At 33.5% G+C, this 11,366-nt stretch overlaps 1 protein-coding gene and 1 long non-coding RNA gene across 2 annotated transcripts in view; one reads left to right on the plus strand and one right to left on the minus strand.

Moving 5' to 3' along the window:
• LOC117118000 (tetraspanin-9-like) overlaps positions 1-11,366 on the plus strand; it is a 44,276-nt gene that overhangs the window by 11,367 nt on the left and 21,543 nt on the right. The window lies entirely within an intron of this gene.
• Positions 4,204-11,366, minus strand: part of LOC117118003 — a 15,841-nt gene continuing 8,678 nt past the window's right edge. Inside the window, exon 4 of the long non-coding RNA XR_004446985.1 lies at positions 4,204-4,791. This is a non-coding gene — a long non-coding RNA (uncharacterized LOC117118003). The remainder of the gene's footprint in view (positions 4,792-11,366) is intronic.

An 11,366-nucleotide genomic window follows, 5' to 3' on the forward strand; every position in this document is an offset into this window, starting at 1 on the left:
TAAATCTTATGTCCATTGAGTAAATATCTGGAATTTCGGCATTCAAAATAAGATCAACAGATTAACTTTACCGGTATAGAGTTTAGTGTTGAAGTACCCGAGTTTTTTGTAAGCCTTCTTTGTAGGTGTTGTATTTCTAGTCTCAGTCTAGTAGTATCGCAGTCTTTTGAATGAAAAATTATAAAAGAAAAAGATGGTACTGTTGTTACATCTAAATTTAACACGTTGGCTGCCAGCGACGAGTATACTCGCTCACAGGGTGTTGCTGAGGGCGCCAGGAACGAGTATACTCGTCAAATCGGGGGAAACATTCTAGCGTTTATAACTTCTTTATTATACATTGTAGAACCACAGACTCAACGGCTGGTAGTTCGGGGAAGATACACCTATACGATAACGTACAAATGACATATATATGTCCGTTGTGTTATTTTGCCGGTAGTACACTCGAGCGGTACAAGTGGGGGCGCCCTTTGAACATATACCAACCCATGCAAAAAGCGGACGAGATAACTCGCACTTGGCATAGTCAGTAAAAAGTTCTATCACAGTGCCATCGACGAGTATACTCGCCCCCTAATATTTTCCCGACACTTCATTTTGATGACATATGACTAGATAAAATTTCAAAAAAGCATGTTTGTACATATAAACTTGTTTTGGCACACGGGAATGAACCGTAAAAAAAGGTCTGGCAGTCAACGTGTTAAGCCCTCATTGTTATGAAGTCTTTTGAATATTTTCATGTGAATGGAAAGTAACAAAGAATAATAAAACAGAGATAAAGTTGACCTTGAAGTACATAGATTAGTAATACAATGAAGGGTAAATCTATATTAGGCAATAGTCTTTTTAATATTTCCACAAGGTTTTGAATTGGTAATTTCACCATATAAATTCTTGATATACTATACAGTAAAACGTCCATTTTATGAACATCAATTTTACAAATAGTTGGTTTTACGAATGGTTTTTGCCCCTGATGACGCCATCATCAACCAATTATTACCGTAATCAAGTCCAATTGTGCTCGTTTTACAAAGTGATGTATATTTTTCTTAATAAAATCAAGTTTGTTGTATTTATTTATCAATAGTTTGATCTTTTCTTCTTTTTCTGGTATAATAATCATTATATTAATGTAATAAACCTAACCGGAACAACGAACTACCAACACAAGTGTCGTCAGATTCAGCGCATATGTTTACGATGACGAACTAAAGTGTTGGGGTCAGCAACTTAATGACATCGTGTATACTAGTTATGATTGCGAAATGCATGTTAACATCACAATTCGGTGATCTAACATTAGTAACAACTAGAAAGAACACGATACAAGGGCCATAAAACATACAGATGTTTGAATAAGACTTTAATAAAATAAAATTTTGTTAAGTGGAAGAATGCCAGTGATTAAAATTATTTGGTTTTTATCGAAGGTAAATTCAGCTAAGCTCTAGCGCGGTAGACCACACTGCTGCACTGTAGGTTCGTGCTAGGCCTGGGCGCTGTCAGCCTATCGGCGCTCAATGGCAGGGGTAGCTAGGTATTGGAAACTGACACCTGATCTAGTTTACAAATTTTTCAATTTACTAATACTTCTTGGTACCAAGGGGTACGTAAAATGGACGTTTTACTGTATACAAAAATTATAAGTTTTACATTTAGTAATGAACCAATCTTGACAGTTAATTTTAGATGCCGATGGAGATGCATCTTCCCTCTCCCTAGGATCCTCGACTAAATTCTACTATACAATTTAGCCAATTATGGTACAGATGTCAGAGATCACAAATGATTACATTTTCAATCAACGAAAGAGAGGATGAGTCTTATACTCACATTAAATTATAGTTTATTTTATCTTTTTTAAAACTAAAAACAAAGTTGTTTTCAGAAATAATGATAGGAAAGTTACTACAGTACATTACTGTATTAAAGGTTGTGGCGATGCCAGAGGTGGTAAAGGTGGGGAATGTGGATGTCATGTGGATGCACCTAGGCCCTGAGGGGGCTTTCCAGAAATTTTCAGACCCCTGTTCAATAGTTTATCCCCTCACTGTAATCCTAGAGCCAACACTGAATACAGTGCTTCCTACTATGCTTAAAGGTATTTCAAAATGCCTATGAAAGTGGCAATAGAGTGATTCAGCGATGTTTGTTTACAGCTTGTCATGTGACCTACGGTAAGTGTACTATGGAGAACATTACAGTGCTATCAGTGTGAAAGTATAAGAAAAGGTAATATTTGGTTTCGAAAACAACCACCCACCTGTTAACGTGAGAAATAAATGGCAAGGAAAGGCAATACGATTGTTCAAAATAGTGTTTATTATACTTATTCTATCGTTCTCCTTGCATTGTATACTTTGAAATTTTTGTTTTTAGCTAGCCCAGAAATCGTTGTGTAGTCCGCCGGTTAAAGACTCCCGTGCATACTTAAAACAGGCCGGATTAAATTTTAGTCTGCTAATTCTGTTAATTTCTCGGAGACCCCCTACCCACTGTACCTTGCATTAACAGATTTTAAAGCATTTTGCCATGTGGCAAAGACAAGCCAAGCTTTTGTTTCAGTGGCACACAACAATTTGGTGCATTCTGTGAGAAAGAAAAACAACTAAACTAAAAGAAACTAAAAGTTATACAAAACAATTATACAATAACCGTATACAGTACTGTATTGGTGTAATTGCTGCGAAGCAGCCAATTCATATTCCTGACAGCAATTTGACCTCTGAAAGGTCATTGTTTGTCAAAAAACGAGTGCCTAAGACGACTGAAAAGCATAGTTTCCTTCTTTCGTTCTGCCGGGTAAAATCACCCTTGGAAATTTACCCCATAAAAAAATGTACACTTCCTAGACCATGCAGTCTTCAAAATAAAAATTGTAACCTTTGGTAATCAACTACATTTTCCACATACATAGAAATTTTTGAAACTTTATTTAAAAAAACCTAAACCATAATTCACCACATTATAGACACTTTTTGACAAAAATGAAAAATTACGACTTTGTTACCCAATGAGAAGTGTTCTAATAATTATAGACAATGGGGTCGTGTCTCATATTATTTGTTATAGTTGTATTATTCATTATTTTCACTTGACTCGCATAAATAATTTTGTTCGAAGAACATTTATATGCAGTTGTACTTCACAGCACTTCACTTGCAATTTGCAATTTCTAGTATGAGTTATTATTACAGGGTTGAAGATGAAGTGAGAGGCTATAAGATGGTAAAAGAATCATCCAAATCAGACATTTCCTTATGAAGTTACAAACTTTTAAACACACAGCTGTTTAATGAACAATATTTGAGAAATCAGCTTTCAAAGTTTATGATTGCGGGCCTTTCTCAGACAGAAACCATCACCAAAATGTTAAAAATTGTTGTTGTATCATTAAAAATGAGGAAAATAACAGCATAGCATGATGTGTAGATATATAAAGGTTAGTTTAGTGCAATAATATAGACTTCAAATATTTTAACATTTCAGCATGTTTTGGCCATTATCTCTAAAACAAGCAACGATTGACTGGTTTAGCTTGTCTTTGCCACATATAGAGTACCACGCAAGTGTCGTCACAACACCAGGTGGCGCATTTTGTTGTCAACTTTGACATAATCTTAATGGAAACCAAAAAAGTGTACTAAAAACACAAAAGCTCACCATATATTAGTTATTGAACTTATATTTAATCATCAATTAAAATTTACAAAGAAACTTGGTACAACATCATATTAGTTATGTTAGAAATTGGTATCAATGGTTTGTCCGTGGAGGCAATGGATCCGTTTAAGTGCATTTTTGGTTGCTGACGGCAACGGAATAATATCACATGGTATTGTGACGTAACAACATAGTACTCTATAGTGTATAACAAAGTAAAAGCAATTGTAAATAAAGAATTATTTTTTGTAACACAGAATAGATAAGGCCCAATAAAAAAAATTATTAGTTTATCACCCTTGCGCGCATGCCTTTTATGGTACTGAAAAAAAAAAATTTGTTTGAAAACATTTTTTTAAACTTTTTTATTTTTTATTTTATTTATTTATTTTTTCATTTATTTTATTAAATAGTAGATATTGTTTGCATTATCTAAATCATGTTTTGCTTTGAATATCAATGCACCGGCGAACAAACCAAGGGTTATATTTGGCTTTAGCAAAATAAAAAATTTAAAAAAAATCCTCCCTCCCTCATCACTTTTCCTGCTCAGATAAGGTGATAAACTAATAATATTTTTTATAAGGCCTAACACAGAATAGAAGTTTTATTATATATTATTTGACCTTGTTAAAAGTTATATAGAATGATAAACTCCTGTTTTTAAACCTTGTTGACATCAAGCCATTCATTTCTTTAATCACCTACTCACAACCCACTTGAAGCTTTGTAGTTTATTGTTATTAGAGCAAGTTACAAAAGATAGCTCATGTTTGCCAACACAAACACATGATACAACAACTGTGACCAGTAACATACTTGAAAATGTTTGCTATCTTCTTAGTAGTGTTTCTTTTTGTCAAGTCTTTTCAATATAAAGTGCGGGTGTCCATTGCCTATTACTGATTCTCGAAAAGTGCTACCACGATCTAGAGGGCGTCCTTCAAAAGGCAATAAAAGGTGTTCGTATCGAATGCGTGCTGCATTTCTATGATGCATTTTTTAGTTTTGAATGCAATTTTGAGTTCGCCGATTTCCAATAGGGCGCCACCTACCTCATGGTAGTACTCATCATGCACTTCCATCAGATTTACTTGCTCTTAATACAGGGTTCTGACACTAAAAGGAATGAAAAAATACAGTTTTTTTTACAGTATATTCGAATAATAACTAGACTTAATACTATGTCTGTCAAACAGAGCATAGTACTCATCATTTAATGTGGTTTAGAAAATTTAAATTACAATACAGTATTAGGCTTTTATTGAAACCAGATGAAAATATTTCAACATCTAAGAGCATAGGGCTTTTTGTCATTGCCATAATGGAATTGATTTTGAAATTACTTGTCTAGACCGATATTTGCATGTACTGTAGCGTACGTGTGGAGTATAACAGACAGCGAAGCCTAATCTACTGGAATTTGCATTGAATAACGATAACGTTCTTCAACACTGTAGGCGAGACTTCATTTATACTTTATTCCGTGAACTTATTTTTTTATAGATCGTCAGAGGAGGGCAAAAAAAAAATTTAAAATAAAATTTAGTTTTCTTAATTATTGCCAAAAACATCCATATGGAGGAGAAAGTAAAAATTAAAAATGTTAGGCCAAAAAAAAAATATACTTGTTTAGCGTCACACCCTCAGAAATTTTCAGGGGCGGGGGGGGGATTTTTTTATTTAAAAAAAATTTTTTTTTGCTGACTTAGGTCTAGCCTAGCTAGTGTGTAGGCTTTTTAGGCCTAGAGATTTCAAAAACTGCATTGGTGCCAAGTCAAATTTTTTACAAAGGCTATAACAGACACTAAATTTTTTAGTCGATTTTCAGCACTTTTTTACCAAAAAAAAAAAAAAATGAGAGGCGGCTACAAAATCAGGGTCGGGCGGTGACGCTAAACAAGTATAATTTTTTTTTTTTAGCCTTATTGATGATTGTAAACTGTGTAGTAATGGAATGGTTAAATAGCTTATTTTTGGAGATTTCAAGGCAGCGATGGCCATAATAAAAATAAAGATATATTTTTTTTCTGAAATTTCTATTTTTCTGTGGCAGCGGGTGCGCTAATTGGCCAAAAATAAAATTTTATTTAAAAAAAAATCATCATTGTTGTCGGGCAGCGCATTCACTAAACTAGGTATAAAAAAAGTCTCGGCTAAACATTCTGAACAACGCATTAGATAATACTGTACCTCATTACTATTGTTTTGATAAACGTTACAGAAACAAAGACTAAAGTGAAAGGAAGTCATTTTTAATCTAACCAGGAATACAAATTAATTATAAATACACATTCTATTAAAATGCTGGATTATCCATCCTTTTGAGGATATTCCCATTAAGCGACCGGCATTTCCTGGCAACGACAGTATTTTTGTCCTCCTTTGTTGCCCTACATATCACCAGATACATTTCAAATTTGACCCAGAATTGTAGCTACATTTGTTCAGTTACATCCCGTTATTCTTGTCATCATTTTTTAATAATGCACGGAAAGTTTCATGAATAGCAGTGACATTGCGAGCCTGTTGTCTATGAAGACTCCAAGATGACCCGTAACGAAAGGGGAATTTTAGGGGTTCGGCTAAATACTCTTTGAAATTTTACTACTGTGTAGTGTAATTAAATGCTTTTTCGGAACTGTTTAAATTTAAGTACCGTAGTTTAAGTCAAAAATATTTACTGTTTGTTTTCTTTTCTTTTTGCGCATTGATCCTTTTTGCGGAATGCGCTATAGAAGTATGGAATTATTATTACTATTATTTTATCCTAACTAGGTTATGAAAACACACTTCTGAGTTAAACTTTGTCTATAGGTACCCCCCCCCCCCTTTCCCCTTCCCATGAACCTGGTTTACGTGCCTGCCAAGTAAAGGAAAAATTAAAGAATGCCTTAGGCTTAAAAGAAGGCAAGGTGGGGGGGGGGGGCAGGGAACAAGAACTAAAGATAGAACCTAAATTTCTGTTCTTGTTTGCAAGTTTTGTGTTAATACCTTATTTAAAGAATATGAAATTTTTAAATCACCTGTTTTTTAACTGCTGGGTATGATGAGTGTTTTGTTTTGATACTGAAAAAATGTGTATACACAATTATCAGTATTATATATAATATAATATAATAAGATATTAATATGTAAAATCTTTTTGATTTTTGATCAACTTTGTACTATAAGAACATAGTTTTGGTAATAGAGTACTACAGTGTTTACGTCACAATACCATGTGATACTACTCCGTTTCTACTGGCGACACAAAATGCTTTCAACCGGACGCTATTTTCCCTACTGACAAACCATTGATCCCAATTTCTAACGTAATTATTAAGATGTTTTATCTTAGTTTTTTTGTTTGTAAATTTTAATTGTTGATTAAATGTTGTGTTCGATAACTAATATAATACAAGCTTTTGTGTTTTTAGTACATTTTGATGGTAAATTATTAGGTTTTAAAATGCCTATTCCAGAAAGCGTATTCTAAACCATTAAGATTATGAAGTCATTCAGGCGTAATGAACGGTGACCAACGTCTGGTTGACAACAAAGAGCGCCACCCGGTGCTGTGACGACACAACTGTTGTACTTTATATTAATGATCCTATCAATAATAATACTAATAATATAACGAAAATAATATGATGGTTATAAAAGTAATATTAATAATAGTAAGAATAATAATACTGTTGATATTCGTATAGTAATAATAATATAGATACTATCTTTAATAATATCACCTGTAGGCCTATACAATTAATTTGTTTCTTATGATTTGAATATGATATAAATCAAGCAACAAAACTAGTCAACTATTATTAGTGTACAGTAGTTTCTGTTTTTGCTTTTTTTTTTTTGGCCTAAACCTTTTCCCCTATAATTTTAGTGTTCATTTCCCTGTCGTCTGATGTGTGTGATGACATGGATGCCTCATATTAAATTATATCCAACTGTTTCCACCGGGAGTCAACTGTTCCCATGGGCACTGTCTTGCATTGGATCGTTCAGGGATCATTATAATCTAACTGCTCATTGTGCAATATTGCTATGTGTGGGTGGGAGTGAGTATACATTTTTTTTTATTTATAAGATCACATTTTATAAGAACACTGAGGCTGAAATCGCTTAAAAATTAACAACAATATAAGAACAAATTGAGGCTGAGGTAAAATGTCAAATTAGGCTTTCTTTTTTTTTTAACCTAGAAAAAAAAAAAGAAATCCTTCATGTGCAGTAGATGAGACTATGTAATACCTCTATAATAATACAGTACAGTCTATAGGCCCACTGACAACTGTAAAATAATATTTATTTTTTATGTTTAAAAAGTGTATAAGAATAAGAATGAAATAAGAACATTTTGAGATTGAAATCGGCAAAAAAATCAGAACACTGAGTCTGGGCGAAATTTTACTGGTTCTTATAAAGAAGAAAAAAAAGTGTGTGTATGTGTATTCCACTATTTGTGTTTAATTGTAACTTTTATTTTAAATTGTTCAATAAATGCTGGCATAATATGCTTGTAGTGTGTGTACTATAGCCTATTTATATATTCTGTTATGCTTGTTGATGGAGTTAATAGCTAATTCATGGCATCTGATACTTTATACAATGTTTTATTAATACCTGAAAAGCACAACACACTTCCTTCCACTTCTATGCACTAAAATATTTAAAAGATCATATTTTTATACAATATAATCTAAAAGGGAAAAAAAATGTAAGCCTACACTGATTTTGAAATTTTAATGAAGACATTATTTCTGAGCTGATCCATCTATGAGTAATACCTACTTGTAATAATGTAGTGTCCTCAAAATTTCAAGTTGACCTAGAATTTCCATATATGGGCATACATTTGTTAATCGGTTGAAAAGTCAAGGGTTAGTTTTTTTCAAGTTATATTTTCCAAGGCTTTCGTGATTATATTTAGTTAGGAAATTCCCAGTCACAAAAAGTAATGAAACCCTGGTTTGTTTTTCTAGTGTACTATATTAGTAGGCCTGCTCTAATCTGGCCAATTTAAGTGCACTAATATAAGATTAGTACATTATTTTAGCATTATGTAGAATTAAAATTTCCATTAGTATAATACTGAAAAGTTTTAAATTGATTATATTTTTGTTTCTGCTTTGTTTACACAAAGCTCGCACCTGTATTAATTGATAAATACATAAATCTACCAATGATCTCAAGTGCTCTAGGTAAAAAAAAAAGTAAAATAAAAATTAAATAAAATTAGGGGATCATATTTCCAAAAAAATGGATGCGAAAATAATTTTTATATCTATTTGGCTTCTTTAAATGTATTTTGAATTTATTTTTTATATTTTAAAAATTTAGTTTCAACAGCAGATACAGAGCTAGCGAATGAGGTACGGATCTAGAGATGTAGGATAATTAGCTTGTATTTTGTAGTGTAACTGTGCTGAATTGGAGGTGCTGTGGTCAGTGAGTGTCACAGCTATCACATATAGGAATCGGGTCAGTGGTATTAAAGGTGCCTGGGGCCCCTGGCTAAAGTCTTATTTAGCCCTCTACTCTGGAGGCTGGGTCCAGTCTCAGTGGGATACAGGGCCAGCCCCCACTTAGGTGTTTTTGATATCTAAGGACGTATTATGGTGTCATGAACATCCCAGGGACCACCTTAATGTCCGAGGTCCCTGGTTTTAGCCGCTGAGGGCTCATAGCTTTTACACCACTGGACTCTGTAGCGACATTCTTCCACAACAGAGACTGAAACCGAACCAGGTCACTGAGATAACCCCACTCTTCCAAAAAACATGCATTGATTCCACATGACCCAGACGTGTACATTCAACCTGGTTTTGAGGGCGTATTTATCCAAAAACATTCGTTTTGCCAACCGAACCATTAGGAATCAACACCAGTGATGTTAAGCAATAGCCCTTCAGCTTGCCCGCTCTACCATTCAATTCACCCCTGGACATACAAGGTTAAAACGCAGGCATATCTCAAACTAGAATTGCTCGAATAATACTAAAACCCACCACCATGAACATAAGATTCAGAGTAAATTTTTTATTTAAAAAAAATGAATACAGGAGCTTGTTTGAATTGATTTAATCCTCAGACAGTGTACTTGACCAATGACTGGCCTTGAAGATAGGCGATGACAAGCCATCAATACCAAAACTAACGTCACAGACCCGTGACAGCTTTCAGAGCTGAGATTACACTTAACAAAACCAACCAATTCAACTTGTTCTACCTACACATTCAATCCTCTACAATTGATTATTTGTACTCCAAAAAGGAACCGGCATTCGGTTCCAGTTGGCATCGTCATAGAATGTGGTTTTGTGGCCCCAGGAAGTTATACTTTTGCAGAAACACTTACCGCAAATCCTGCAGATATTAATCTGCAGGATTTAGTTCATTCCTGGTTTTCATTTACTATAAATGCTTAATAAGTTGTCGTGAGAATGTTCTGGCGTAAACAAACTAAAAAAAAACGAGTGGGTGTGTCAAAACTCATATATTGTTTATATCTCATATTGTTTTTGTCTATGTACTTTTATTTTCGTTATCTCATAGTTTCACTTGTGTAGTGGCATTTCCTTGGGTTTGAATATCACCGCATACTGTATTTAAACAAAAAACAACTTAACGTACACCTGCCAACAATATCGATTCGCACGGTAGCTTTCCCATTTTATTACCGCCTACCGAATTAACAAGTCGTTACCGTTTTTAATAAAGAATGTTAACTAGAAATTCTAAGAATAATCTAAATTCAGTTCTCAGATTTATGAAATGCCTACTGTGTCTCTTTTGGACTTTCAAACGTTGGCAAGTATGACTAGTAATACATAGTTTGAAGAATGGTTGTGGTATTTGGCGATCATATATTGCAAAATTCATTAGCTTTTTCACTCTACGCAAAATGTTTGTATGAGCTGTTCTTAAGATCATAATGTGGTCATAAAGAACGCAATATTATCCTAAATTTATTAGTTTAACAATGGAAATGATAATGCTGAATATTTATACTTTAAGTAACAGTTTCCTTTTTGAAAAATTTCATGGTGATTAAGCATAATAACAAATGAATGATATGTTTGTTTATGCTGAATCAATTTGGGAACAACTTAATAATGCTGATGCACTACCTAAATCATTTATTAAACGTGAGAAAATTAAGAACTCAATTCGTGCAATGACATGTAACTTTCTTGACTTTGATAACTGAAATTTAAATTGTGATGCCAAACGTATTAATACCTTAAAAATCTTACGTAATAAGTATGTAATTCTTAAACCTGATAAAGGAAATGGTGTTGCGATAATGAAGAAAACTGATTATATCACATCTATGACGAACTTGTTCTCTCATTCAACTAAGTTTAAGAAACTATCTAACTGTTCATTAACCACGCAGCTTAACTCCTTACAAGCCTACCTCCGGACACTATTTAATAGAAATGAACTAACTGAAACTGAATACAAAGAAATTCGTCCAATATCAACCATGCCTGCTAGAGCCCATGGACTACCTAAATTACATAAAGATTTTGATAATATTCCACCCCTAAGACCTATTATTGACACGACCGGTACTTGTTATTATTCAGTAGCTAAGTACTTATCATATTAGGCCCTCTAACGGTTAATGACTTTGTCCTTAAAGATTCTTTTGATGCTGCTGACCGCATTAAAGCTATACCAAACAATTTATATAA

Source organism: Anneissia japonica, unplaced genomic scaffold (assembly GCF_011630105.1).
Source record: "Anneissia japonica isolate Jap-2015-1 unplaced genomic scaffold, ASM1163010v1 scaffold785_len581690_cov155, whole genome shotgun sequence".
In the NCBI taxonomy this organism is placed as follows: Eukaryota; Metazoa; Echinodermata; class Crinoidea; order Comatulida; family Comatulidae; genus Anneissia; species Anneissia japonica.